The 24,842-nt window shown below is 39.0% G+C and overlaps 1 protein-coding gene across 1 annotated transcript in view; it reads right to left on the bottom strand.

Annotated features, from left to right (window-relative positions):
• OTOL1 (otolin 1) overlaps positions 1-21,453 on the bottom strand; it is a 65,869-nt gene extending 44,416 nt beyond the window's left edge. Inside the window, exons 1-2 of the mRNA XM_056806861.1 lie at positions 21,283-21,453; positions 12,300-12,697 (exon numbers count right to left, since the gene is read on the bottom strand). The gene's annotated coding sequence lies outside the window, so the exon portion shown is untranslated. The remainder of the gene's footprint in view (positions 1-12,299; positions 12,698-21,282) is intronic.
• Positions 21,454-24,842: the final 3,389 nt, after the last annotated feature.

The following is a 24,842-nucleotide window of genomic DNA, read 5'->3' as shown; positions in this document are numbered from 1 at the left end:
TGGATTGATAGACAAATAGACAGATAGATAGAAAGATAGATAGATACATAGATACATAGATACATAGATAGATACACAGATAGATACATAGATAGATACATACATACATAGATACATAGATAGATAGATAGATAGATAGATAGATAGATAGATAGATAGATAGACAGACAGACCGACCTGGTTTCCTTGAGGACAAGAACCTTTGTATCCTTAGTCCTTAGTACATTTCCAGAGACACAATAGGTGCTTAATGAGTATTAGCTGACTGACTAGTTGACTCACCAGTTCCCAAGCTTCAGTGTCCTGAGATTTTTTTTCCTTTTCTTTGAACTTTGTCTCTTAAGAACTTGTCTATTATCATAACAATTCTCAGATCTTTGTGAGTGGCTCAGGGATCTTGACTGCTTTGGCCTCTCTCTAAGCTTATGATTTCTTGATGTATAGGTGTTTCCTAAATGCTTGTTGATTTAACTTGACTTCACTTGACCATGGTGAAGTCATTTAACTTCCTCCTTGAGCCTCAAATTCTCATCTTCAAATGGGGTGGTTGAACCAAATGGCCTCTCAGGTCCTTTCCAGCTCTAGGTCCATGATCCTAGGAAACTGAATGAAAATTATTATCAAAAGGCAACCCAGGGGATTTCTTAAGTGCTCTGAAACATAATGTGTGCTATTTTTTATGTTATTCAGTTGTTTCAATTATGTCCAACTCTTTGTGATCTCCTTGGGGGTTTTCTTTGTGAGAATATTCATTTTCTGTCTCGTTTTACAGATGGAGAAACTGAGGCAAACAGGGCTAAATGACTTGCCCACTATAACATAGCTATTGAGTGTCTGAGGCTGGATTTGAACTAAGACCCTAATGATTCCAGAGTTGGCACTCTACGCACTGCATCACCTGGCTACCCATGTGCTATATTCTATCATCTAGCTGAATCCTCTAAGAAAAAGGTGTTTGATCAAATTCTCAAATGAGATGATATCTACAAATCACTTAGCACAGTGCCTGGTACATAGTAGGCACTAAATAAATACTTGTTCCATTTCCCCTTCCCTCCTCCTTTAAATTTAGCTTTAACATCATTCATGTAAATTAGGTTAAATCTCAAATTGATTCGGTCCATTTGGCATGTTTTTAAAGCCTGATTCTCTTCAGAGTACCCCCATTTAGGCAGTGTATAACATTTATACAGAATTTTTCTTCTGTGAGGTTAGCTTAGTGTTGTGTCCATTTTATAGATAAGGAATCTGAGATCTGAAGAAGTGACTTAAACTTGCATCAGATATTGGAATTGAATTCAGGTCCTCCCTGATCCTAAATCTGGTGTTCTTTCCACTGTAGTGTGTAAAAATTAAAATTGGGGTTTTTGACTCAATAAGAGAGTAATATTGTGGTCTCCAATTTTAAAATATTATAGCTTATGTCAAAATGACTTTTAACAGGTTTTATTTACAAAGTGGTGGAAAGAGTGAAAGTGGTAAATGTAGATAAAGAGTCAGATTCTTAACAAGCCTACCATCCCTAAGAGCTTCTCCAGTGAAGTGAAGTCTAGTTCAGCACTCCATCAGGAGGCTTCCTGAAGTCTCAATCTCCGTGTGGAGTCTTCAGCCAGAAGTCTACCAGTTCAGCCTCCTCTACATCCCAAGCCAATCATTCAATCTCCTTGAACTGAATTGAATATATCTTATTCTGGCCTTTGATCCTCTTTTTAAAGATCTTTTTCTCTTGTGTCACCTCCCCTAAATTTCATGTCTACCAATCACAGCAGACGCTTTTTACCAGGACTGCCCACTCTTTATTTCACACCTCCTTTGGTTAGATTATCCCTTTTGAGTTACTTAACACCTTTTTTGGCTAGTTCACCTTTTATAGTTACTTAACACTATTACTTAACACCTAAAATGGGTAGAATACTTAAAATTCTGAGTTATCATCTTTTGGGTATTAAAATCTAAAAATAGATTGTGGATTACAATTCAATCTTCCCAATAAAGGAAGAGCTAAATACCTTCATTGTTACAATCAGGGGATTAAAATTTAATCTTCACAATAAAGGAAGAGCTAAGTATCTTCATTGTTATAATTATGGAGAGCTAAATCCAATCTTCACACCTTGTGCTTCTTGGTATTGTACAATGGCTCTTTCGCAATCCCTTCTTCTGCAATCAGATACAATTATTAATCAAGGTCCCATAATACTTAACAATCAATGGCAGGTTTCCATACTCTAAAGCTTTTGGATATGCATTGATATTAGGGCTAATAGATATAGTAAACTTATCCTTAAAAATAAAAAAACATTAATACTGATTACATGTACTTCAAGTAAAAGAAATAAGAAAGGAAAAAAATCAAATATTCTATTGAAAATAAAAAGGAAAGCAATGTGAGCCATGAATCCAAGAGTCCTTTTATCTGATTTTGATAGTTTTTGAAGTGGTTAACAGTACTTGAAACAGATTTTCCCAGGCAGGCTGAGTTGCTCTAGAGTGCTGGAAGTTTTTTATGTGCACCTTGTCTTCTATGGTTAGGTCATGAAATGAAAAGTCTATAGGTCCTGTTTGTACTGTAGCTCTGGACTCATGGAGTTCTTGCAATTTGATATGTAAGACCTGTATATAAGAAATAATAGAAGTGCCCCACCCCACCCCCAGTAATGATGTGTATGCAGGAGAAAAAGACTTAGCCTGTATAGGAGGGCATCCAAAAAGCATCTCAAATGGTGAGATGTATAGATCTCCCCTGGGTCTGCTTTGAATATAAAAGAGAGCTAGTGGGAGAACTTTGGGCCATTTCAAATGAGTCTCATTCATAGTCTTAAGATCTCTTTTCATTCTTTCAACTTGACCTGAGCTCTGGGGATGATATGGTACATGGAATTTGGGAGTGATCCCCAAACACAAATAAACCTGAGATGAAACCAAATCGGTAAAATGAGTTCCCCCATCTGAATGCTGGCAGGCTAAAGCAAGGAATAATCTCTTTTAAGAGCACCTTGGCAACAAAAGCCACTGTGGGTCAGGTACTAGGAAATGCTACTGGCCATCTGGTCAGCTGATCTACTATGACTAGGCAAAATTTATAACGTCTAGTGTTATTTTGGGGTATTTGCCCTTATTAATTATTTGTATTGGTGTTACTAATAGTTGTCACTGATATGGACCGGCTCTTGAGTTTGACCACTGAGAAAAAATTGCTGCTCAAGCAGTTGAAGAAAAACTCCTGCTCAGGCCAGTTATATAAAACCCTATTTATTATAACTATTAAAAATTGTGAAAAGGGAAAGTAAAAGGCAAAATAGATATTGATAAGAAAATATTCCCTATAATTAATAAATTCTAAATAAATACCAACCAATCTTTCACATGAGTGAATTCTTCATGATCACTAAGAGTGATCCTTGTTATTCTACACTAACTAAATTCCCAAATAACTATCTTTCTATCTTCAAACTAAAAATATAAACTCATAAACAGAGAGTGTAGCAGTCCACCCCTAGCTATGGGCAAGGGAACAGTTGGTATGTACAGATTGCCTTAGAAGAGAGCATGCTCAGTCTTGAGCATGCTCAGTATTGCACATGGCTGGGAAAGCCTCTAACCTTTGACCCCAGCTTCCCCCAGGTTAGGCGGGAACACAGGTTTCTTTGTGCTCACCTGGTTAAGTGAAACCACACCTATACCTTGTCATTAACCAATGATGATCATCCCTATGTACTGTGTATATTTGCATATCAAAGAGATTAAATAGGGCCCAGCCAGCTCCTCCTCTCTCTCTTCTGCTCTTCCTCCTTCCTAGCTTGCACTGATGGCTGTCCTTGCTGGAGCCTGGCCTTGGGCCAGGCTCCATTTCTAATCTTTATCATCTCTCTGACCTGTATGGTATTGAATCTGGATCTCTGGACTGGTAAAAGCCTTTGGAAGAGTCCTTTGATCAGAGCTTGGCTGTGGCTCATTGGTAATTAATAAAGACTCATTCCTGCCACCTCATATCTCTACTTCGACTCCATCATCCCCCTCGTGGTATCTAAAACTTCTATCCTTTCTCTATCTTCCTACCTTAAAGCTTCTCTCTCTCCCCTCTGAGGAAGCTTTAGAGAGGAATAAGTCATATTTTCTTTCCTGCTGCTCAGATTGAAAAAGCAGCTTGTTAGAATTCTCACAGATTTCTCCACTAAAGCATCTCACTCTTTTCTACCATTTACTGGGCCCTGCACAGGTACTGCACCCAATACTCTCCTTTTTCTTCTCTGATTTGCTAGGATGGTTTCAGGAGACAAATTCACCAGAAATTCTCTCAACTCAAAGAGCAGGCTCTTTGGACAACCTTCCTTATTCAGGATCATTCAAAAAGTGAGTTGTTGGTTCAACTGTCTTTCCCAAAGTTCCTTGAGAAAAATTCTCTTCCAATAAATACTCTTTGAGATTCTATTCTGACTTAAAGAAATTAAACTCACTCAACTCTCTCTTAGTCATCTATCAACAAATTTTGTTAATTAACCCTATTCCTACTTAATTAACTAACAAATATTCTACTACACCAGCCTTTGGCATCATGATAAAGTTAATTTTCAGATGTTCAAAAGGTGTGTAAGCCAGAGGACTCCCACCAAAAATGTGTCCATGAAAGACATGTTGATTATATGTTTGACAGGTGGGGCAGGCTGCACACATTTTAGAGGCTATGGTAGTTATAACAAGGGCTATCCATACTCTTTTAACAGAGTCTACAATTCCCTGGGTACCAAAGTGACCATTTTTGTGAATGGATAAACAAATTTGATGATAAAAAAACTTCTAGGTAGCAGGGGCTTTCCTTTGGATGACACACATACTCCATTGATCTGTTTTGCTTTGAACTTTTGTTTCCATTTTTGACTCCCTGTTCATTGTAAGAAAGGGATAAATCTGAGTCATTACTAGTTGCCAAAGTTAAAATTAATTCAGGCCCTTCTAAGGCAGTAAGCTTTGCCACAGTATCTGCCCAATGGTTCCCTCTAGAGACAGGGTCAATTCTACCTGTATGGGCAGAACAATGAACCACAGCTAGGGATTCAGGGAGCTAGAGAGCAGAAATGACTTCATTAATGATTTCTGTGTTTGCAATACATTTTTCCAACTGAGGTTAAAAATACCCTTTGGAGTTATAGCATACCTACTGCATGACATATTCCAAATGCATATCTAGTGTCCATGTAAATTGTTGCCTTGTTATGTTTGGCAATTACACAGGCAGGTTTTAGAGCTATCAGTTCTATACCTTGAACACTTATATTTGAGGGCAGTGAAGCTGATCACACAGTGACAAATTCTGTGACTACATCAGCTCCAGTGTAGCATGTGCTATCCCTCATAAAAGAATAACTATCAGTGAATAAGACTAAATCTGGATTGTCTAAAGCAGTGTCAGCTATGGACACTAAAGATTCATAGTTGTTCAATGGTTCTCCTGAAACTAGTAAATCTGGAAGCAAGGTGGCAGGGTGAAGAGCTATACAGCATTTTAAGATAATATTTTCATTGCCTAATAAGGTTACTTCATACCTTGTGTGTCTTTGGTCAGAAAATGCCTGTGTTCTATGCCTTAGCAACAATGCTTCTACTTCATGTGGGCACATTATTGTTAATGGACATCCTAATAATAAATCAGTAGATTTAATTACTAATAAATCTGTGATGGCTATCCCTTATGGGGCTTCTGAAGCTACTGGGTCCAACTGGGCCAAATAAGCAACTGGATGTTGTACAGTTTGAGCTTAAACACCTGAAGCTACCCCTCTCTGTTTGTGTACATACAAGGTAAATGGCTTTTTATAATCTGGAATGCCTAGAGGAGGGGCATACAGGATAGCCTGTTTTAATTTTGAAAAAGTTGACAGGTGTTTTGTCTCCAATTTAAGCAGTTCGGGGACTGAATTTTTGTCAGTACTATAAGGGTTTAATGATTTCCCCATAGCAAGGGATCCACTGTCTACAAAACCCTGTTGCTTCTAAAATTGCTCTCAACTGTTTCTCAGTAGACGGGGCACTCAATTTTTTTAGTATCTTCAATGTGCTTATGGGAAATGTAGCAGGAACCAGTTAAAATAAACCCTAAATATTCCACTTTGGGGAGATACCACTGACCTTTTGCCTTTGAGACCTTGTGGACTCTCTTATGTAGTTGTAAAAGAAGATATTTGCTATCTTCTTGGCATATAGCATTTAGTGAAGCCAAGAGCAAATCATCTTCAAATTGTATCAAATAGCTATTCTGAAATTTAGTATTTTATAAATGCTGATTTAGAATTTGCGAGAAAAATGTAGGACTGTCCATGAACCCTCGTGGTAATTAGGACCATGTCTATTTCAACATTTCTAGGTGAAGGCAAATATATTCCTGGAATTTTCATGAATTGGTATTGAGAAGAATGCTGAGCACGGGTCTACTAAAGTAAAATATGTGGCTGTGCTAGGAATAGAGGAGATAATTGTGGCTGGGCCTGGAACCACAAGATTTCTCTTTTTGACATGATTATTTATAGCCCTTAAATCCTGTACAAATCAATATACAGGTTTTCCATCTGTGCCTAATTTCGTCTTTTTTTTACAGGTAGAATAGGTGTATTATATGTGGATTTGCATGGAATTATTTTCCCTCAATTGCTTCTTTTGGTAGAGGATACTAAGGAATGGAAAGAGGTGGAGCACCTTTTGTTTTAATTGTACAGGAATCGCTGATTTAAGTAGGCCTACATCAGAAGAATGTGGCCCAGAGAAACTCTGGTATACCACCTAGTATTTCAAAGGTGGGAGGCTCCTTCACCTCCTGATTGTCTGAAAGAAGTACAGGGAGCAAATTTAAGGATTCCTCAGGCAACTCTAGCATCATAGTGACATCTTAAGAGCATGTTATTGTAGCTCTAAGTTTATATAAAAGGTCTCTCCCTAATAAATTTATAGGGGAACCAGGCATTAAAAGAAAAGAATGTTCTAAGTATAGGGGTCCCACAGATAGCATTTGAGGGAAAAGCTTTGGGACCTTTACAGGTGCTCCTAATACCCAAACTACATTTAGAGAGCCAATAGAACTACATTTGGAATCTGGTTTACTCACCAAAACTGATCTGGAGACTCCAGTGTCTAAGAGGCAATCATAATACATGTTCCCAACTTTCAGGGTCACATGAGGTTCATTATTATTTGGGGGAGAATGGACTGGGATAACTGGTGTTAAGATATCAGGGTCTGGAAAATAAAATGTTTCACTCTCTGATTCCAGAATCATTCCTCCACACCTTTCACACCTTCATAAAGATCTTTGGCAATTTCTCTGGGGTTCCCCATGTTAAGGGGAATTTCTACTCTGAGTATAGGATGGACAAGCCCCATTTTGAATATTTTGATGCGAGTTACCGATTGCCTGATTTGGATTAGTATTTATGTAATTGTTATTATTTCTAAAGTTGTTATGATTTCTATTTGCCTGATTCCACTTCCTACAGTTCATCATTACATGACCCGTTTTTCCACAGAAGTAATGCATTAATGGTTTATTTGTGGGTTCCTGCAAAGGGGTTATGGACACTACTTGATTTGCTTTTTCTTATATAATTTCCTCCTTTAATTTTTTTTTATTTCTTTCCTTAATGCCTCCACTGAGTCACTGTTATCTTCATCTTTCATTTTGTGACCATTAAAGACATAAACTGCTACTCTTCTCAATTCTTCAAGCTCCATATTAGTCTAGTGTGGGCAGTTGGTCCTAAAATAATCATTGAACACTTTAGAACAGTTTTCTACAAACGGACTTCTTATCTATCTAACATAGATAGATATTTCTTTCTCTAGAAAGATTCGGATCTATATATCTACCTCCCAGCTCAATAAGTCTATCCATAAACTGGGAGGGATTTTCATTGTTTTTTTGTTTGTTTGTTTTTTGTTTTTGTTTTTGTTTTGTTTTTTGCTTAAGACTCTCAAACCTTGTTCATGTACCAGATCTATCAGAACAGGCTTTTGTTGCTATTAATAATGCCTTTCTAGTTTAGCATAGTTTTAATGTAAAGGGCATTAATACCTTAAAATGCTTAATAAAAACTATTATTAACATTTCCAAATAAAGGAATTAATAACAGAGATAGTGTGCCCTCTTGCCCCCTGTTTTTCAGCTTTCTTTCATGTTGCCTTTCTCCTGTGTCTGTCTGTCTTTCTCTTTCTCTATTCTGGCAATATTCCCTATTTGCTTTGCTTGCTTCCTTTAAAGGTGTCTAGAAGGATAAGGTCAGATACACAAAAGCTATAACATAATCAATCATCCTCCTATAACATGATGCAATTTAATGCTGCAGCAAGAGCTCCCATTTTCATTCTAAATAGGGATTGTCTCATTCTCTGTGCTTGTAGTCCTAGTGCTTGACACAGTAAATGACACTCAGTAGGCACTTAGTAGAAACTTGTTGAATGCTTAATTGATTACTTGACTTGATTTTAAATCCTGCCTCTGATGCTTATTGCCCATTTAATCTTTGTCAAATCCTCTCTGGGACTCTGTTTCCTTATCTCTAAAATAAGGTGGTTGGTTTGATGACCACCAAGATCCCTTCCAGCTCCAAACTGTTGATTATTCAGAAGAAGGGTATACATACATTCACATCCCTTCGATGAGACATACTCAAAATCAAACTTAATTCAGTTATAATAGCTAGCATTTCTGTAGTGCTTTTAAGACTTACAAAGTACTGTTACGAGTAAAATTTAGGGTTGAAACTGAATATATTATTTAGTGGTCACCAGGGATTTAAATTCTAAATCCCAATGAAATACTCAAGTCAGAATGGGATTTTACGGTAGTTTATTTACAATTAAAGGAAGAAATTAAGAAAAAGGAGAAAGAGGGAAAGGGATAGAAGATCTCTAGCCTGGCCTGAGCCAGCGGGAGTTCAGAGGCCTCTCAGCCAAGGAGCCTTCCCAGAAGATTAAATCTAACTTGGCTTCCAGCTAGGAAGCCTCCTCCAAGATGAGGGGCCTCCTTGAAGGCTAGAACCTTCAGAAGGGTCAAGGGAAAGAGGAGTCAGCCTTATCACTCACCACATGGCCATTCAGGGAAGCAGTCCCACCTAGACCCACACTTCAGAGCTCCTCCCAGTCAACCCCACCACCAAAGTCCACCAAAACCACAAAGGACGCCAAAAGTTGCCAAAGCTGCAAAGCCTCCCTCCCAGGAAGTGATTCAAAATATAAAAACAGTTTTTTACATCACTTCCTGTGTCTCACATGTACCAATGGTGGCTTAAACTTGGTTTAGTACAGCCCAGGGAGTCACTCAGTTGTTTCTGATTTGTCACTTGCTATGACACAAGTCATAGACCATCCTCCCCTACAGTTAATTATTAAGTGGGGGTGTATACATCCCTGGTTGCTAGAATTCTAAAGACTAAGCAGATTGGAGTAAATCTAAAATTCACAGTACTTGTACATGTGTTACTCATTGGATCCTTACAATAACCCTGGGAGATAAGTGCTATTATTATCCCCATTTTACAGATAAGAAAACAAATCTGACAGAAATTATGTGGCTTGCCCAAGGACACCCAGCTAGCAGGTAGAGTAAGACTTGAATTCCTGACTCTAGGTCTACTGGTCTACCTCACTGTGCCACCTAATTGCCTCCTAGAACTATTTATTAATTATAAAATATTGTGCTCAGAGAAGATCTAAGAAATAAATTTAAATAAACTATACCCTTGGGTAGCTTACAATCTAAAGGAAAAAGGTATGGAGATAATCAAATGCCAAATTAATACTAAATATTGAGGAGGAGGGACAACTGAAAGCACTGGTCCTCAATAGGGTCTCATTGGTGTTACCTACACCTTCAGTAGGAAGATGTAATGAAAGCCAGAACAAAGTCCCCTGTAAATCTTGACTTGGCTCTTCCCAATCATCACTCATACAATGATATCACAATTAATATAGCCATTCTTCATATTCAGTAGTCATACTGTTCCCTCATTTTCCACACACATATCTTTTATTTCCAATTAGATATCATATAGGTTCCTTTAGAGCAGGAAATATCTCATATTTGTCAATGAATCTGTGAATGACAAAAATCCATCCAACCTAATCCACATCTAAGGAAGAAAAATATTTCCATTGTAATATGTATCTTCCTCATTCTTTCCAATGGATTTTATAGACAAAAGACAATGAAAGACTTTCATAACAGTGGGACAGTGGAAATATCTTTGACTCTGGTGTCAGATAACTAGGATTTGAATCCCACTTCTGATACCACTAGGCATTTGTAGGATCTTAGACAAGTCACCCAAACTTCTTGGGTCTCTGGGTCCTTGTTGTAAACCTCAAAATTTCTTAGACTTATAAATGTTGGAAATTTCACCATTGGAAAATTTCATACTTGAAAAATTTCCTATTGATAGTGGGTCTTGACTATTGGAATGTGAACCCCATTGGCATGGGAGGTTCCTTCTCCTACCTTCTTAAGATTACTTTAGGACAGAAACCTTTTGCTGAACAATGGAAAGGACTTTGACCTATGCTTAAGCATAGAACAGGAATTTCTTTGAGTCATGATTGATTTTAGAATTGATACAATGGAGATACTTGGAATCAATCTCCACCCTATTCAGTCCTAACAGAATTGAGTAAGGGCTGCAGCCTAGATCAAAATTTAATTATTCCAATCTCTACCCTACTCAGGTTAACAGGATTTAGAAAGGGCTGTAGCAAAGGATCAAAGATTTAATTATTTGAAAATATGACCTTCAACAGACATGTGCAAAAGCCAGAGACCTCTGGGCGGTGCTGGGTTTAAGCTAGAGCCTCCATTGGCACAGGGAAATTGAAGGACAGGTGATTGGTAGATGTGAGGACTGAGGGGAGGCAACTTGGATGGTTTCCTTAAAGATAGGGGAGGCTGAAGACTCAGGGTGGTGGGTGGAGAAGTTGGTCGGTGTGGTTGGTGTGGCTCTGAGAAGCTTGCTCTGAAGGAAGCTGAAGGTGGGGGCCTCTGAGACTGTTTCTCCATTTTGGTCACGTGAGTAATAGGGACTGATCTCTTTTCTTTGCCCCAGCTATCTAAGGGCTTGGGCCTTTTGGCCCAGCCTAAACAGAAGGGGTATTTAAGCCCTATTCCCTTCTCTCCCTTTTTCTCTCTCTCTATCTCTAATTCCTTTCTTCCTCCTATTGTAATTAAACTCCATAAAAGATTAACTGCTGACTTGAGTTTTCGTTTAGGAATTACATAGCTGAATTCCTTGGCGACCTTAAATTAATATATATCAGTCTTTTAAAGTGATTTCCTTGTCACATGTATAAATAAAGAAGATTGGGCAGACAACCTCTGAGATCCCTTCCAGCTCCAGATAAGGAATCCTGTGTTATAGTTTGTCTGGTCCTTTAAGGACAGATTTTGGAAGGACTAGAAGAGGAAACAGGAGGTTGTTTAATAAGCACTTGGCTGGAATTTGAAATCTTTAAACCTAGTCTGTGTTAACAGCACTAAGAAATGAGTGAGAGGTGGAATATAATTTCAGAAACTATTCAGAGGTATAGTAAAAAGACTCAGATTTGGAGCCTGAAAAAATGGTTTGAAATTTAGCTTTGTTACTTACTACTACTATGATAAGGTTAGGCAAGTAAATGTAGGTGATTGGACTAGACAGCCTCTAAAGTCTTGCCATGCAACAAATCCAGGTTTTAAAATTTCAATTACCCGGGGGCAGCTGGGTAGCTCAATGGATTGAGAACCAGGCCTAGAGATGGTAGGTCCTAGGTTCAAATCTGGCCTCAGACACTTCCCAGCTGTGTGACCCTGGGCAAGTCACTTGACCCCCATTGCCTAGCCCTTACCATTCTTCTGCCTTGGAGCCAATATACAGTATTGACTCCAAGACAGAAGGTAAGGGTTTAAAAAAAAAATTTCAATTACCCAACTCTAAACCATTAAAGTCATCTGAGCAGCAAGGTGATGCAGTTGATAGAGAATTGGACTTGGAGTCAGGAAGACATAAGTTCAAATCCTGCCTCAGCTATTCACCAGCTGTGTGACTTGGGTCAGGTCTCTTATCCACTCTCTTTCACAGTCTCCTTCTCTGTAAAATGGGAATAATAATAATAACACCTATCTCATGGAGTTGTCATGAGAAATAAATTCAATAATATGTAATGGGTTTTAAAACCTCCAAATGTTATGTACATGCTAGCTGTTATCAATACTTTAAAATTAAGAAATTGGCAGAAATGATGTGTTTTAAAACATGCCATCAAAGATGATCACTTAAGGATTAACTTACCTTAACCCTGTTGAGGGAGGGTTCAGAAGAAGAATGGATCTCACTCTTGTTTCCCTCATGTTCTTTATATCCAGGTTCCCACAGCTGTGGATTCACCAGGTGTTTGTAGAGAAGTTATTCACCAAAGGAAAGGAACTAAAAGGACACTCTTCTTCCCCTTAGCTTCACTAGTTATTGTCATAAAATGAGCTCAGCCTCAGCTCAGGAAAATTGTTTTCCATTGATTAGTTTTATGGGACCAGGAATGTGGACATGCTGTTCTTGAAGGCTAATATTATTTTCTGCTCCATCTAGCTCATTGTTAAAAAGGGGCTGGATGTTGGTGATGGGGCAGCAGGCTGAGAACTCACCAGTCACTCAGCCATCTGTGCCTGGATCCATTTCACTTGTCCCTGGTCCTAAATAGGAAGAACAGAGGGTATCTGTTTAATCCATTTGCTTTCACTCAGTAGCAAATCACAAGTTATAAAGGATGCTGAAGAGAGGATTCAATATTTAATATAGTTCTCTGGGAAGACAAAGAAAAAAAAATCTGCAGGACTCTATCAAAAGTCACATGCTTGAAAGAACCAAGATGGCAAATATCATTTATAAAATGTCTCTTCCGCCCTCGCTAAAAGAGAAGGATATTTAAGAGACTGGATGGTCACCTGTGCCAACCTGCATAATTGGGAGCAAGGAATCACTCTCCTCAAGATAGCCATGTTTCTCAAACAAAAGTTTATTCATTATGAAAGTCATCGATAAACATTAGATGCCACCAGAATAAAGGAGGTTTTGTTTTAAAGTTTTATTAAGCAGGGGGCAGCTGGGTGTCTCAGTGGATAGAGAGCCAGACCTAGAGACAGAAGGATCTAGGTTCAAATATGGCCTCAGATACTTACTAGCTGGGTGACCCTGGGTAAGTCACTTAACCCCCATTGCCTAGCCCTTACTGCTCTTCTTCCTTAGAACCAATACTTACTGTTAATTCTAAGATGGAAGATAAAAGTTTAAAAAAAAAAGTTTTACAAAGCAATCTGATGATAGAGTTTGCCTAAACAACCCAATAACAGAACGTGGAAGAATTTTTTAAATGCTCTGATAACACAATATGATGTGAGTTAATGTTAAGAGCAGGACAGATGGATCTTCTTCATTCTAACTGATGAAATTCTAACCTGTCAAGCCCTGGAAGGAAACAACTGATAAGCTCCTTAAGTTGGGAAAACTTCATTCTTTGTATTCACCTAGCATAGTGCCTCAATGACTGATTGACCGACACAGGATAATTCTGCTGATTGGTTGGTGGAAGGAAAGCCATATCCTTGATGGCCATTAAAAAGAAAGATTCAGCTTTGAGGAGGGAGTTCAATTGTGAAATATATTTGACCCGGGGTATAATAAAATCCTCCCTACAAGTAAGATGCTTTATGATGGAGTTTTCCTGTATTTTAGTAAAATTGTGCGTCATTTATTAAGTACAATAAATATAAAGATATTCATTCTAAGACCTATCCTATATGTATAAATTAATATTAATGTATTAAATAATAATTTCAGATATGCAATTCTGAGCACCATCTTTTAGGAAGAACATTGGTGGAGGAAAAAAAGGAAACAGGAAGAGCTAGGCAATTGAGGCTTGTGGTCCATCAGTTACCCTCAACCTAATCTTGTCTGCATGCCAAAATGGTTTACTGGGATGTGGCTGCTGCTCAAGCTACATCTCCTTGGAGCCACAGGTGAGCACTGAGTACCACTTAGACACCAGAGATGATGGTCCTCCTCAAACACCTTCTACAATCTTCACGTATACCCTTAATGAGTAATTATGTTATTGCCATCAATGTTTTTATAAACACATAAATAGATATTTAGGTTAATCGTTATTAAACCATTTTAGAGCAATTATTTGTAATAATGAGGTCTGAGATTCTTTTCAAGCTATGAAATATTGCAAAACCTCTGAAATGAGATTTAGCATTGCTCAAGGATATGATCTAACTATCCACACAGGAAAAACCAAGTGGGCAAAAAAAATCTCCATCATCCAGATTATGACATACATTCTGTTCAATACTCGGAGAGCTTATCCATATTTATGTAATATATTTATATGTGTATATATATATATGCATATATATACATACATATATATATATAGGGTACCAGGTCAAACAAATAATGATCTGGGTTGAGAGTTGAACAAGTGGAAGAGAATAAATGGAACTGCCTTTGGGAAATTGCATGATGTTTTGAAGGCTCCTAAACTTTCAAATACCAATATGCCAATTTTAATACCAATGTTCATCCTGTAATATTAATGACTACAAGTCTTGAAATACTACAGTCTCAAAAGAATTAAAATTGACTGTTACCAAAGAACAATGGTGGATAATGAACACATATTAATACATTATCCATGACAAATTGTTTTTGTTGTACAGTCATTCAATCTCATCCAACTTCTTCATGACCTATGGACCATATTGTCCATGGGATTTTCTTGGGGGGAAAATGCTTCAGTGGTTTGCCATTTCCTTCTCCAGTGGATTAAGAAAAGGAGTGATGAAGTGACTTTCCCAGAGTCACAGAACTAGCAAATATCTGAATTTGAACTCGGGTTTTCCTGACTCCAGACTCAGCACTCCCTCCCTAGCTGAAGATTTTTACCAGAATAGTTATGTGAAGGATAATATAAGAGAGGTAAATGACCCCAAAAAATGATGCACCAGTCATATAGCAAAAGCAAGGGATAGTCTATCAATAGCCCATGTGCTCTTTTAGTATCCATTAATGTCAAGAAGGCTCCTGCTACTTTAAAAGTGTGTAGGAGGGGGCAGCGAGGTGGCTCAGTATATTGAGAGCAAGACATGGAGATGTGAGGTTCTGGGTTCAAATCTTGTCTCAGAAACTTCCTAGATGTGCAACCCTGGGCAAGTCATTTAACCCCAACTACCTAGCTCTTGCTGTTGTTCTGCCTTGGAATCAACACATAGTATCAATTCTAAGACAGAATGCAAGGGGTTTGTTTAAGTTTGTGGAAAATTGGGATGAGAATCCCCAAAGATGGGCAAGCACAGATGGATCACAATCTGAATTGTAAGAAAAAACATTAGCTAGGTGAATGTGAACTCACAGACTTTCTGTGCTTAGCAGAGTGGCTAGGTCATCATAGACCCTTCACAAAGAAAGGCACTTTGGAGGAATGGCTGCTGGCAGAATGTAGGATTTCCCTGGGACAGGAGAGAAGCCAAGGAAGGCAGGAGGTGGAAATGAAGAGAGAGAGAATTCAATGTACTTAAACCTCATGTCTCCAAACTCAATAGATCTCAACAGTTTTCCTCAAGGATGTACAAGCTGCTATTTCAAATCAGATCCATCCTTTACAGTTTTACCGCTTCGTGCAGCTGGGATGCCATGAATTTAGCAGATGGTGTTTTTAAAATGAGGCAAAGGAGATGTTGCTTGAATATAGCCAAGGTCAGATTAGAACACAGAAACGTCCTGTTCCACAGCAGACAGGGATGCTGAGTTTGGGAGACTGACTTGGGTTTTGTCTGTGGGTTGGTCCAAAAACATTATTTCACAGTTCTACACCTCTTCCACTAGAGGACAGCATTACACTGTCTATTCTTTGATTAGTTCCTCATTGGAGAGTGCGACTCTTCTCAATGATTTTTCACCAGAAACTCTTTGCGGGAAATGTTTGCCCTTAGATGGGGGCTGTGCTCATACTCACACACATGTCACATCTGAAGGACAATGGGAGGACGTTTTTAGTGAACCTGGCAGAACGGTGCCTTTTAATTCCCCAAAATACTTGAGCGATTGCTGGAAAATTCTAAGTGAGCCCAGCTCCTTTTTGAAAACCACTCTCACCTCACTACTTTAGATAAAATATTTCTCCAAGTGTCCTGTTTGTACATTATTAAATTGATTTGGTAAAAAAAAATTGATTCATTTCATTGTGGGACCTGCAAGCAACTTTCAAATCAAGATTTAATGAAACTCGAGTCTACATTCAAGAAATGGGCTCTTGAACCCAGGGAGGACATTCCTTGTGGGGTACAGACAGTATTCCTCAGAGGGACACTGTAAGCACAGTTGCCGCACCAGGTGACAGTTTTAAAGTCTTCTATTTCGTGCTCATGGATGAGGTCGTATGGCACAGAATAACATCTCAGAAGGGAGTCAAGACCAGAATACACTGACTTCTCTTAGGCATGCTAAGTAAGGGTCTCTTGCCCAAAACGGCATTCTGTCATCATAATAAAGGAAGATAAACTAGCTCAACCAGAGTGGCAGCCTGCTATGCTAAAGAGAGAACTAGAAAGAACAGAGGAAGAAAAGATGAGGATTCAAATCCCACTTCAGACATTTACTAATTATGAGACTGAGAATAAGTCACTTAATCTCCATTAGAATAAAATATTACCCCTATTTCTCATGATATACTTTCAGTGCATTTATACATATATTTATTATATTAATTGTAGACTTGTGCATAAAATATATAGAAATATAGTTGATCCCATCATTTTTAGTGGAGCTGAAACTTTTCACTACTGACTAGGAAGAAAAATCTTACCTGAGCAGTTTGATAGAAGGACTCATAAAAAATGAAATATACTGTTCTGATCCCACAAAATTCAGAAGCTTTTATACCACCAAAATCAATGAAGTTATCATTAGAAGGAAATAACTAATTGGGGGGAGATTTTTCCTGGTAAATCTGATAGAAGTCTCCTATCCAAGACCAATAATTGATACAAAAATATAAAAATGAGAGACAAGAAAGAGATATTTAATCAAAGGATATAAATCAATAGTTTTCATATGAAGAAAAGCAAGACATTAGCGGTCACATATTAAAAATCAAAATCATTAATAGGAGAAATTCAAATTTAAATCATTCTGGGATTCCACCTCCAATCTATCAGATTGTCAGAGATGGAGAGAAAAAAAGTGACAAATTTTGGAAGGATATGAAAAGATATGCACACTAATACACTGTTCTGAACATCATAAAGTGATTTAATCATTCTGGAAAGCAATACCCAAAAAGTCACTAAATTGCCCGTGTCCTCTGACCTAACAATAATATTCTTCTTATTATTAGACCTATACCCCAAGGAGTTCAAGGACATATGGAAAATGTTCACATGTAAAAAACTATACACAGCACCCCATTTTCTTTGAGCGAGTAACTAAGGTAATGTGTTACGAGGTGCTCCCTAGCTTTCAAGTACAAACTAAGTATCTGATATTAATTTGAATTTGGACTTTCAAGGACCTGGGTGTCTTAATGAAATGAAATCATAGCAATAAAAAATTTCCAAGTAATTCCTAGAATTGAAAATCATTTCAAGAGGCAGGACCATACAGTTGATTTTTTTCCCTGACTTTGGAGTTAGAAAGACCCAGGTTCTAAGGCTACCTCAGACACATTCTATGTTATGACCAGGAGGACAAGTCAATTACCCTGGCAGTGACATTAGCAACTCTCAGCACCTGAATTACAAATGAGCCACCATACTGAATCTTTTGAGAATTTCCACCCAAGGATTTCCCCACATCAATGAAGACACAACTCCAGTTGTTACCCCACTCGGTCCCTCTCCCTAGTTGGGCCATCAAGGTGCCCCAGGGTCTCTGGATCTCCAGTCCCACAAGGCTGTGTTCCACTCTATCCTTTGGCCACTTTTGGAACCCGTACCCTCTACGCTCTTCCCCTGAATTCATCTTACAAGGTTGGTTAAAACATGCAGGAGTCATGAAATGAATCGCTTCCATTCATATTGCCTTAGGTAGATTCTGACGCTCACCAGGCAAGATGAGATACTGGCCACTGAGGTCTTTCTCAAACTGAACAGCCAAGCATTTGTTCTCTACTCCAGAGAGCACAACTCCAATGAGCTGCTCCCATTATTTGAATGCCAGACACACATTTGTCTACAAGACTATTTTATGGAGTATTCACACAAGGCTCACCCAGAAGTCAGAAGAAGTGCTACAAAGATAGTCTCGAGGTCTCTCTGAAGAATTTTGCTATAGATTGTGAGACATAGAAAAGACTGGCACAAGACCATCCAGCATGGTATGCTGGCATCAAAGGAGGCACTGTGCACTAGCTCAGAAGAAATCTGAGGCTTGCAAATTTGGAGACATCTCCATCCCAAACATTCTGATGGGCTATTTGTGCCTGACCTGTGCAATAGCCTTCTGAGTGTGCATTGGTGTGATTTGCCACAGCTGGACACACTGCACATCGACCCCAGCATGGTGATGTCATTTTGGTCCTCTTCCAATATGAAGAGCAACAAACAAAAACAATAATTGTGGGGAAAACTCCTTGTATCAATCTTTGGATCTGACAGCTTCTGATGAGCATAACCTAAGTCCTTAGTTAAGGGTCTCTTAACCGCAGATAGAGGGGAGCCTGTGCCCCAGCTATGTAGGGCTACGTTCAAACCATGCAATAAGATTGCATGTTTTCAGTTCTCAGTTCCCACAATTGAAGAAGGTTTTCTCATAAACCTATAACTGAATAGAAAAGGGACTGGGCTAGCTCCAGAACTGATGGAGTCAGTGTGGTTCACTCAGTTCCCACAATTAACCACTTGCTGTTCTAATCCCCTCAATTCCCTGGAAACTTGGTATCCAGGAAATCTTTCTCATAATTAGATCTGTCCCAGTGTGGAATGGAATGGGCTGTCTCAGGAGGTAATGGATTCCCCATTCCTTCTCCCCATCTACACACACACATGCAAGATCTTCAAGCAAAGGCTGGTTCACCATTTCTCATATATTTTGCAGAAGATATGCTTGAGCAGTATGGGATGGATGAGATTATCTCTTCCAAACCTTTCCTCATGAAGGCTCTGGTGGATGGATGCCCCTGTTTGTCATCATTCCTTAATGACATTAATTTCCTTTGGAGGGTTATATCTTGGGAAGTCGGGGGAGAGGTGTGTGAGTGCTCAAAGCCAACTTCTAACCCTCCATACTCAGAGGCTCTGAATGGCAATGGAAATTTCCAATCCCATTTGAACAATGAGCCCCAGTGAATGCCTTAACCATAAGCAAATTAGGTCATTAGCACTCCTTGTCTTGGAGACCTCCAGGGACTGGTACAGCCAGTCTATAAATCATTTTGTGCTGTCATATGAAGCAAACAGAATTGATGGTGTGGTACAGTAGACCAAACCCTGGCCCTAGGGTCAGGAGAAATGGGTTCAAATCTAAGGTTTTAGACTCACCAGTAAGACACAGCCTGGGCAAGTCTGTACTCTCTGAATTTCACAAGATCATAAATAATAGATTTAGAGGTCCCTCAGAGCTCATACAGTCCAACATCCTCAGTTAACCAATGAAGAAAATGAGAAGTTCCCACCATCACCCAGGTTGTAAGTATAGACAAACCCAGGGATTAGAGCCAGTCACTTTGCCCAGTGCTTTCAAATTCCTCAAACATACAAGAAGGTTGCACTAGAAAGTTACCTTCCATCTCTAAATTCTGGGATCTAAAAGCATTGCACATATCCAATTAGGTCACAAAATAGCCAGAATAACATCATTTTCTGGGACCTTGGCCTAAGAACTCTAAGATTCAATTCATCATCAAGGAATTATAAAGAAAATATAAAAGAAACAGATTCTCACATGAACTTTGTCCAAAAATCTATGTCTCATTCTTTTTTTTTCCAACTCACTCCCATTTTTCCCCGTTCTCAAAAAGTCAGGTAATATAATATAGGTTGTACATAATAAGTACATTATAATTTATTATATATTTTCAACAAATCATGTTATCATTGTTATTTATTATATTGTTACATGTGAAAAATAAATGATAACCAAAAAGACATGTATGAGTTGCCATCTTCACTAAAGGAAAGGAAACGCACATGAATGAGGTTATAGATCCATCAAAGTATTAGGAAAAGGAGAAAAAGAGAGAGGAAGGAAGGAAGGAAGGAAGGAAGAAAGGAAGAAAGGAAGAAAGGAAGAAAGGAAGAAAGGAAGAAAGGAAGAAAGGAAGAAAGGAAGAAAGGAAGAAAGGAAGAAAGGAAGAAAGGAAGAAAGGAAGAAAGGAAGAAAGGAAGAAAGAAAGAAAGGAAGAAAGGAAGAAAGGAAGAAAGGAAGAAAGGAAGAAAGGAAGAAAGAAAGAAAGAAAGAAAGAAAGAAAGAAAGAAAGAAAGAAAGAAAGAAAGAAAGAAAGAAAGAAAGAAAGAAAGAAAGAAAGAAAGAAAGAAAGAAAGAAAGAAAGAAAGAAAGAAAGAAAGAAAGAAAGAAAGAAAAAAGAAAGAAAGAAAGAAAGAAAGAAAGAAGGAAAGAAAGAAAGAAAGAAAGGAAGGAAGGAAGGAAGGAAGGAAGGAAGGAAGAAAGAAAGAAAGAAAGAAAGAAAGAAAGAAAGAAAGGAAGGAAGGAAGGAAGGAAGGAAGGAAAGAGGAAAAGAAGAGACACTTAACCCACTTAACCTAGATATATTTATTTCTTCATCTGTTAAGCAGAGATCTACTGGAAAAGGAAATGGCAAAACACTTTAGCATCCATGCCAAAATAAAAAAAAACCCTTAGAGCTATGGTCCATGGGGTCACAAAGAGTTGGACATGACTGAACCACATAAGGGGGGATAATAGCACTTCAAAGAGTATGTGGGAGGAAAAGTATTTTGACATCTCAGAAGTGCTTCCAAACCTTTAACTATCCATCTAAACCATTAACCAGGATAATTACACCCTTGATCTTCCCTTCACCAACAACTATTCCACTCCCCAAATTAGAACACAAAATTCATTTATCTGATTACAACCTATTATTCCAATTTCTCCCTATGTCTTATCCTTTCTGAACCCTCACCATGACTTCCAATCCCTCTACCCCTCATTATTTTCCTAAGCCTTCAGCCCTGCCCTGGGTAGACCCTCCTCACTTTCTAATCTTAACACTTTAGATAAACACATCAACTCTATATCACTCCCTACCATTGATTACCTCTCTCTGTTGTCCTATTGGAGCAGCTCAGAAGTACAGTAGAGTGCCAGACCCGGAATCAGAAGGATCAGAATTCAAATCTGGCCTCAGACACGTACTAGTTAGGTGACACTGGGCAAGTCACTTAGCCTTGCTTGCCTCAGTTCCTAATCTAGAAAATGAGCTGGAGAAGGAAATAGCAAACCACTCCAAGTATCTTTGCCAAGAAAACCCCAAATGGAGTCACACAGAGTCAGACACAACTGAACAACTGAACAATTGTTCTAATACAACTGGTGACTTTCCAAATTCCAACTCTGGTTAGCTCCCACCATCTTCCTCCTCCAACTTGATTCATGTGCTGCTGAATGGAATTGAAGGAAGTCACAAAAGCCAAGCTGACTGGATCCACTATAGATCTCTGTTATCAAATCTTAACTGGAGTCTCATGGCAATGAGACAATCCTTTTTCTACTCCCTCATTAAAATTTTTCCAGTCTTCCAAAAGACTCTTCTCCTTCCTCAAATCTCCCACAGCAACCTGTGCCCCCAGAGCTTTGTACTTTACTGAGAAAATAGAGGCCATTTGCCTTGAGCTCTCTCTTTTTTTCCTTGACATATTCCCTCATTAACTCCTCCTTCATTTCAGCCTCTGATAATTAATAATTTCATTCCAGGCTCTTTACTTTAGTCTTCTTCTTCCAGAGCCCACCACTTCTACATGTAGCCTTAATCCTATCCCTCTCATCTTTTCTGGAAGATGGTGCCCACAATCATCCTCTTTCTCTGTCTAATCTTCAATATTTCCCTGATTACTGGCTCCTTCCTCACTGCCTACAGATTAAAGCCTCCTCTCTCCTTTCCTGCCCCCAAAAAAGACAAGCAAACAACCAAAACCAAAGATCCAAACCCTTTGCTATAGCCTATGATCATTCCAAGCTATCATCCTATCTCTTTCCTTTCTCAGCCAAATGTCTGTTAAAAAAGTCACCTGCTCTCACTACCTCCATTCCTTCCTCCTGATTCTCTCTAACTTCCATCCTCTGCAACCTGGCTTCTGACCCCATCAATCAATGAAACTACTGTCTCTAAAATTACTAGCTATCTCTTAACTGCCAAATCTCTCTACCTCTCTGCACAATTTGATAAGAGAAAATACATGTTATTAAGTTTCTGGTAGACCAGGTGCTCTTCAAATTGCTTTACAAAAATCACCTCATCTGATCCTCACAACCTGTGAAGTAGGTGTTATTATTATTCCCATTTTACAGTTGAGGAAACTGAGGCAGGCAAAGTATAAGTGTTCAGGGTCACAGAGCTAGTAAGTATCTAAGACAGGATTTGAACTTGAGTTTTCCTGATTCCAAGCCTAGAACTGTATGCACTGAAGCACCCAATTGCCTTAACGGTACTATCCACAGTGTCCTCCTGGAGAGGCTACTTTCTCTGGTCATCATCCTATTTTTCCCTCTTGGTTTGTCATTTTCTTCTCCAGTTCATTTTACAGATGAGGAAACTGAGGTCATCAGGGAGAAGTTATTTGCCCAGGGTCACACAGCTAGTAAGTCCTCCTGATTCCAAACCCAGAGCTCTATCCACTATGGTGCTACCTAGTTGTCCAGGATACAAAGTACTAGTGAGCAAATTTGCTTTGTCTTGGTATCCCAAGTGTCTTTCACCAAATAAGCATTTAGTAAAATCCTAGATTTAGAGCTGGAAGAAATCTCAGAGGGCCACCAGTCCAATCCCCATGCTTTACAGATAAGGAAACTGAGGTGTGGAGAGGGAAAGGGACTTACTCATCCATGGTCACAAAGCTAGCTAGTGGCAGAGACAGAATTTGAACCCGCTGCTGCTGATTCCAACACACCAAGTCCCTATTTGTTGAATTAAACCAGTGAATTCGTTTGTCTAATTGTCTTCCAGCAGGGGATATCAAAGGTCGGGCAAGAACAAGTGAGCTTCTCTCAGAGACATCACGCCAACATACAGACATGGATGTAAAGGACATTGTGGAAAATCAAAACAAAACAATCTCAACCAGAATTACCGACACATCGTCAGAGACAACTTAACATCCAGAACTGTTCTATTTGAAGGGGATAACCAAAAAATGGCTTCCAGATGCCCAACAAGATGCCTTTCTCCATTTAGGCTTGAGACCAATCTTGAGATCTTGAGAGATGGATGAGGTGCTGGGGGTGTGGGCAATGGGGGGCAGTGATTGGTTTTATTGAAATGATGAAGATGATGGTGGTGATGGTGGTGATGATATAGCAACACTGAGGATTTCCTTTTCAACTCCTATCAACAGTTTCCTACTCCAGCTGAGAAGGGAAATGCAAATGCCCAGCAAATTAGCTGAGAAGTCCCCTGACTCGTTGGGGTCAAGCCAACATCAACAAAATAGCTCTAAGCCAATGAGCCCCAAACCCTCTGGATGTGTGCCAAGGAAAGTGTTCTGTGGGCTGTATCAAACCAGCCCTGCATGCCATATTCTGCCCTCCCTTCCTCTCCTGGGTGCTAGGTGGAATGGCTTTGATGTTTAAAGCTACTTTAAATGCCTTTTCTTGGGGGAACATTTTTGGAATTTGTTTCAGATCATCTAGTAGGTAGAACTCATTAAGAAGCCAGGGTTCAGGGCAGCTAGGAGGCACAGTGGATAGAGAGCCAAGCCTAGAGATGTGAGGTCCTGGTTCAAAAATGGCCTCAGATACTTCCTGGCTGGGTGACCCAGGGCAAGTTACTTAAGCCCAATTGCCTAGCCCTTACCACTCTTGGGTCTTGGAACCAATGCTTAGTATTAATTCTAAGAAGAAAGAAAGAAAGAAAGAAAGAAAGAAAGAAAGAAAGAAAGAAAGAAAGAAAGAAAGAAAGAAAGAAAGAAAGAAAGAAAGAAAGAAAGAAAGAAAGAAAGAAAGAAAGAAAGAAAGAAAGAAAGAAAGAAAGAAAGAAAGAAAGAAAGAAAGAAAGAAAGAAAGAAAGAAAGAAAGAAAGAAAGAAAGAAAGAAAGAAAGAAAGAAAGAAGGAAGGAAGGAAGGAAGGAAGGAAGGAAGGAAGGAAGGAAGGAAGGAAGGAAGGAAGGAAGGAAGGAAGGAAGGAAGGAAGGAAGGAAGGAAGGAAGGAAGGAAGGAAGGGGGAAGAGAGAGAGAGAGAGAGAGAGGAGAGAGAGAGAGAGAGAGAGAGAGAGAGAGAGAGAGAGAGAGAGAGAGAGAGAGAAGCAAGGGCTAGTACCATTGAGCTACTCTACAAATACCATAATAATGCCAATCCTCACTACCATATTCATCTTCCTTATATTTATTCAATGTACTTGGTGTCTTCTGTGGGAGAATGGAAGCTCTCTGAGGGGATGGGGGAATTGTTTTATTCCTTGTATTTTTATCTCCATTGTACAGAAAAGGAATTTAATTATTGGCAGCTAAATGGCATAAGAGAGACAGCAAGATGGTGCAATGGATAGCACTCCAGACCAGGAGTCAGATATATCTGAGTCCAAATACAGCCTCAGGTACTTAAGGACTGTGTGACCCTGGGTAAGTCATTTAACCCTGTTTGCCTCAGTTTCCTCACATGTAAAA

Source organism: Monodelphis domestica, chromosome 8 (genome assembly GCF_027887165.1).
Source record: "Monodelphis domestica isolate mMonDom1 chromosome 8, mMonDom1.pri, whole genome shotgun sequence".
NCBI lineage: Eukaryota > Metazoa > Chordata > Mammalia > Didelphimorphia > Didelphidae > Monodelphis > Monodelphis domestica.
Note: the sequence above shows the minus strand (reverse complement) of the source record. Positions and strands in the feature narration are given on the sequence as shown.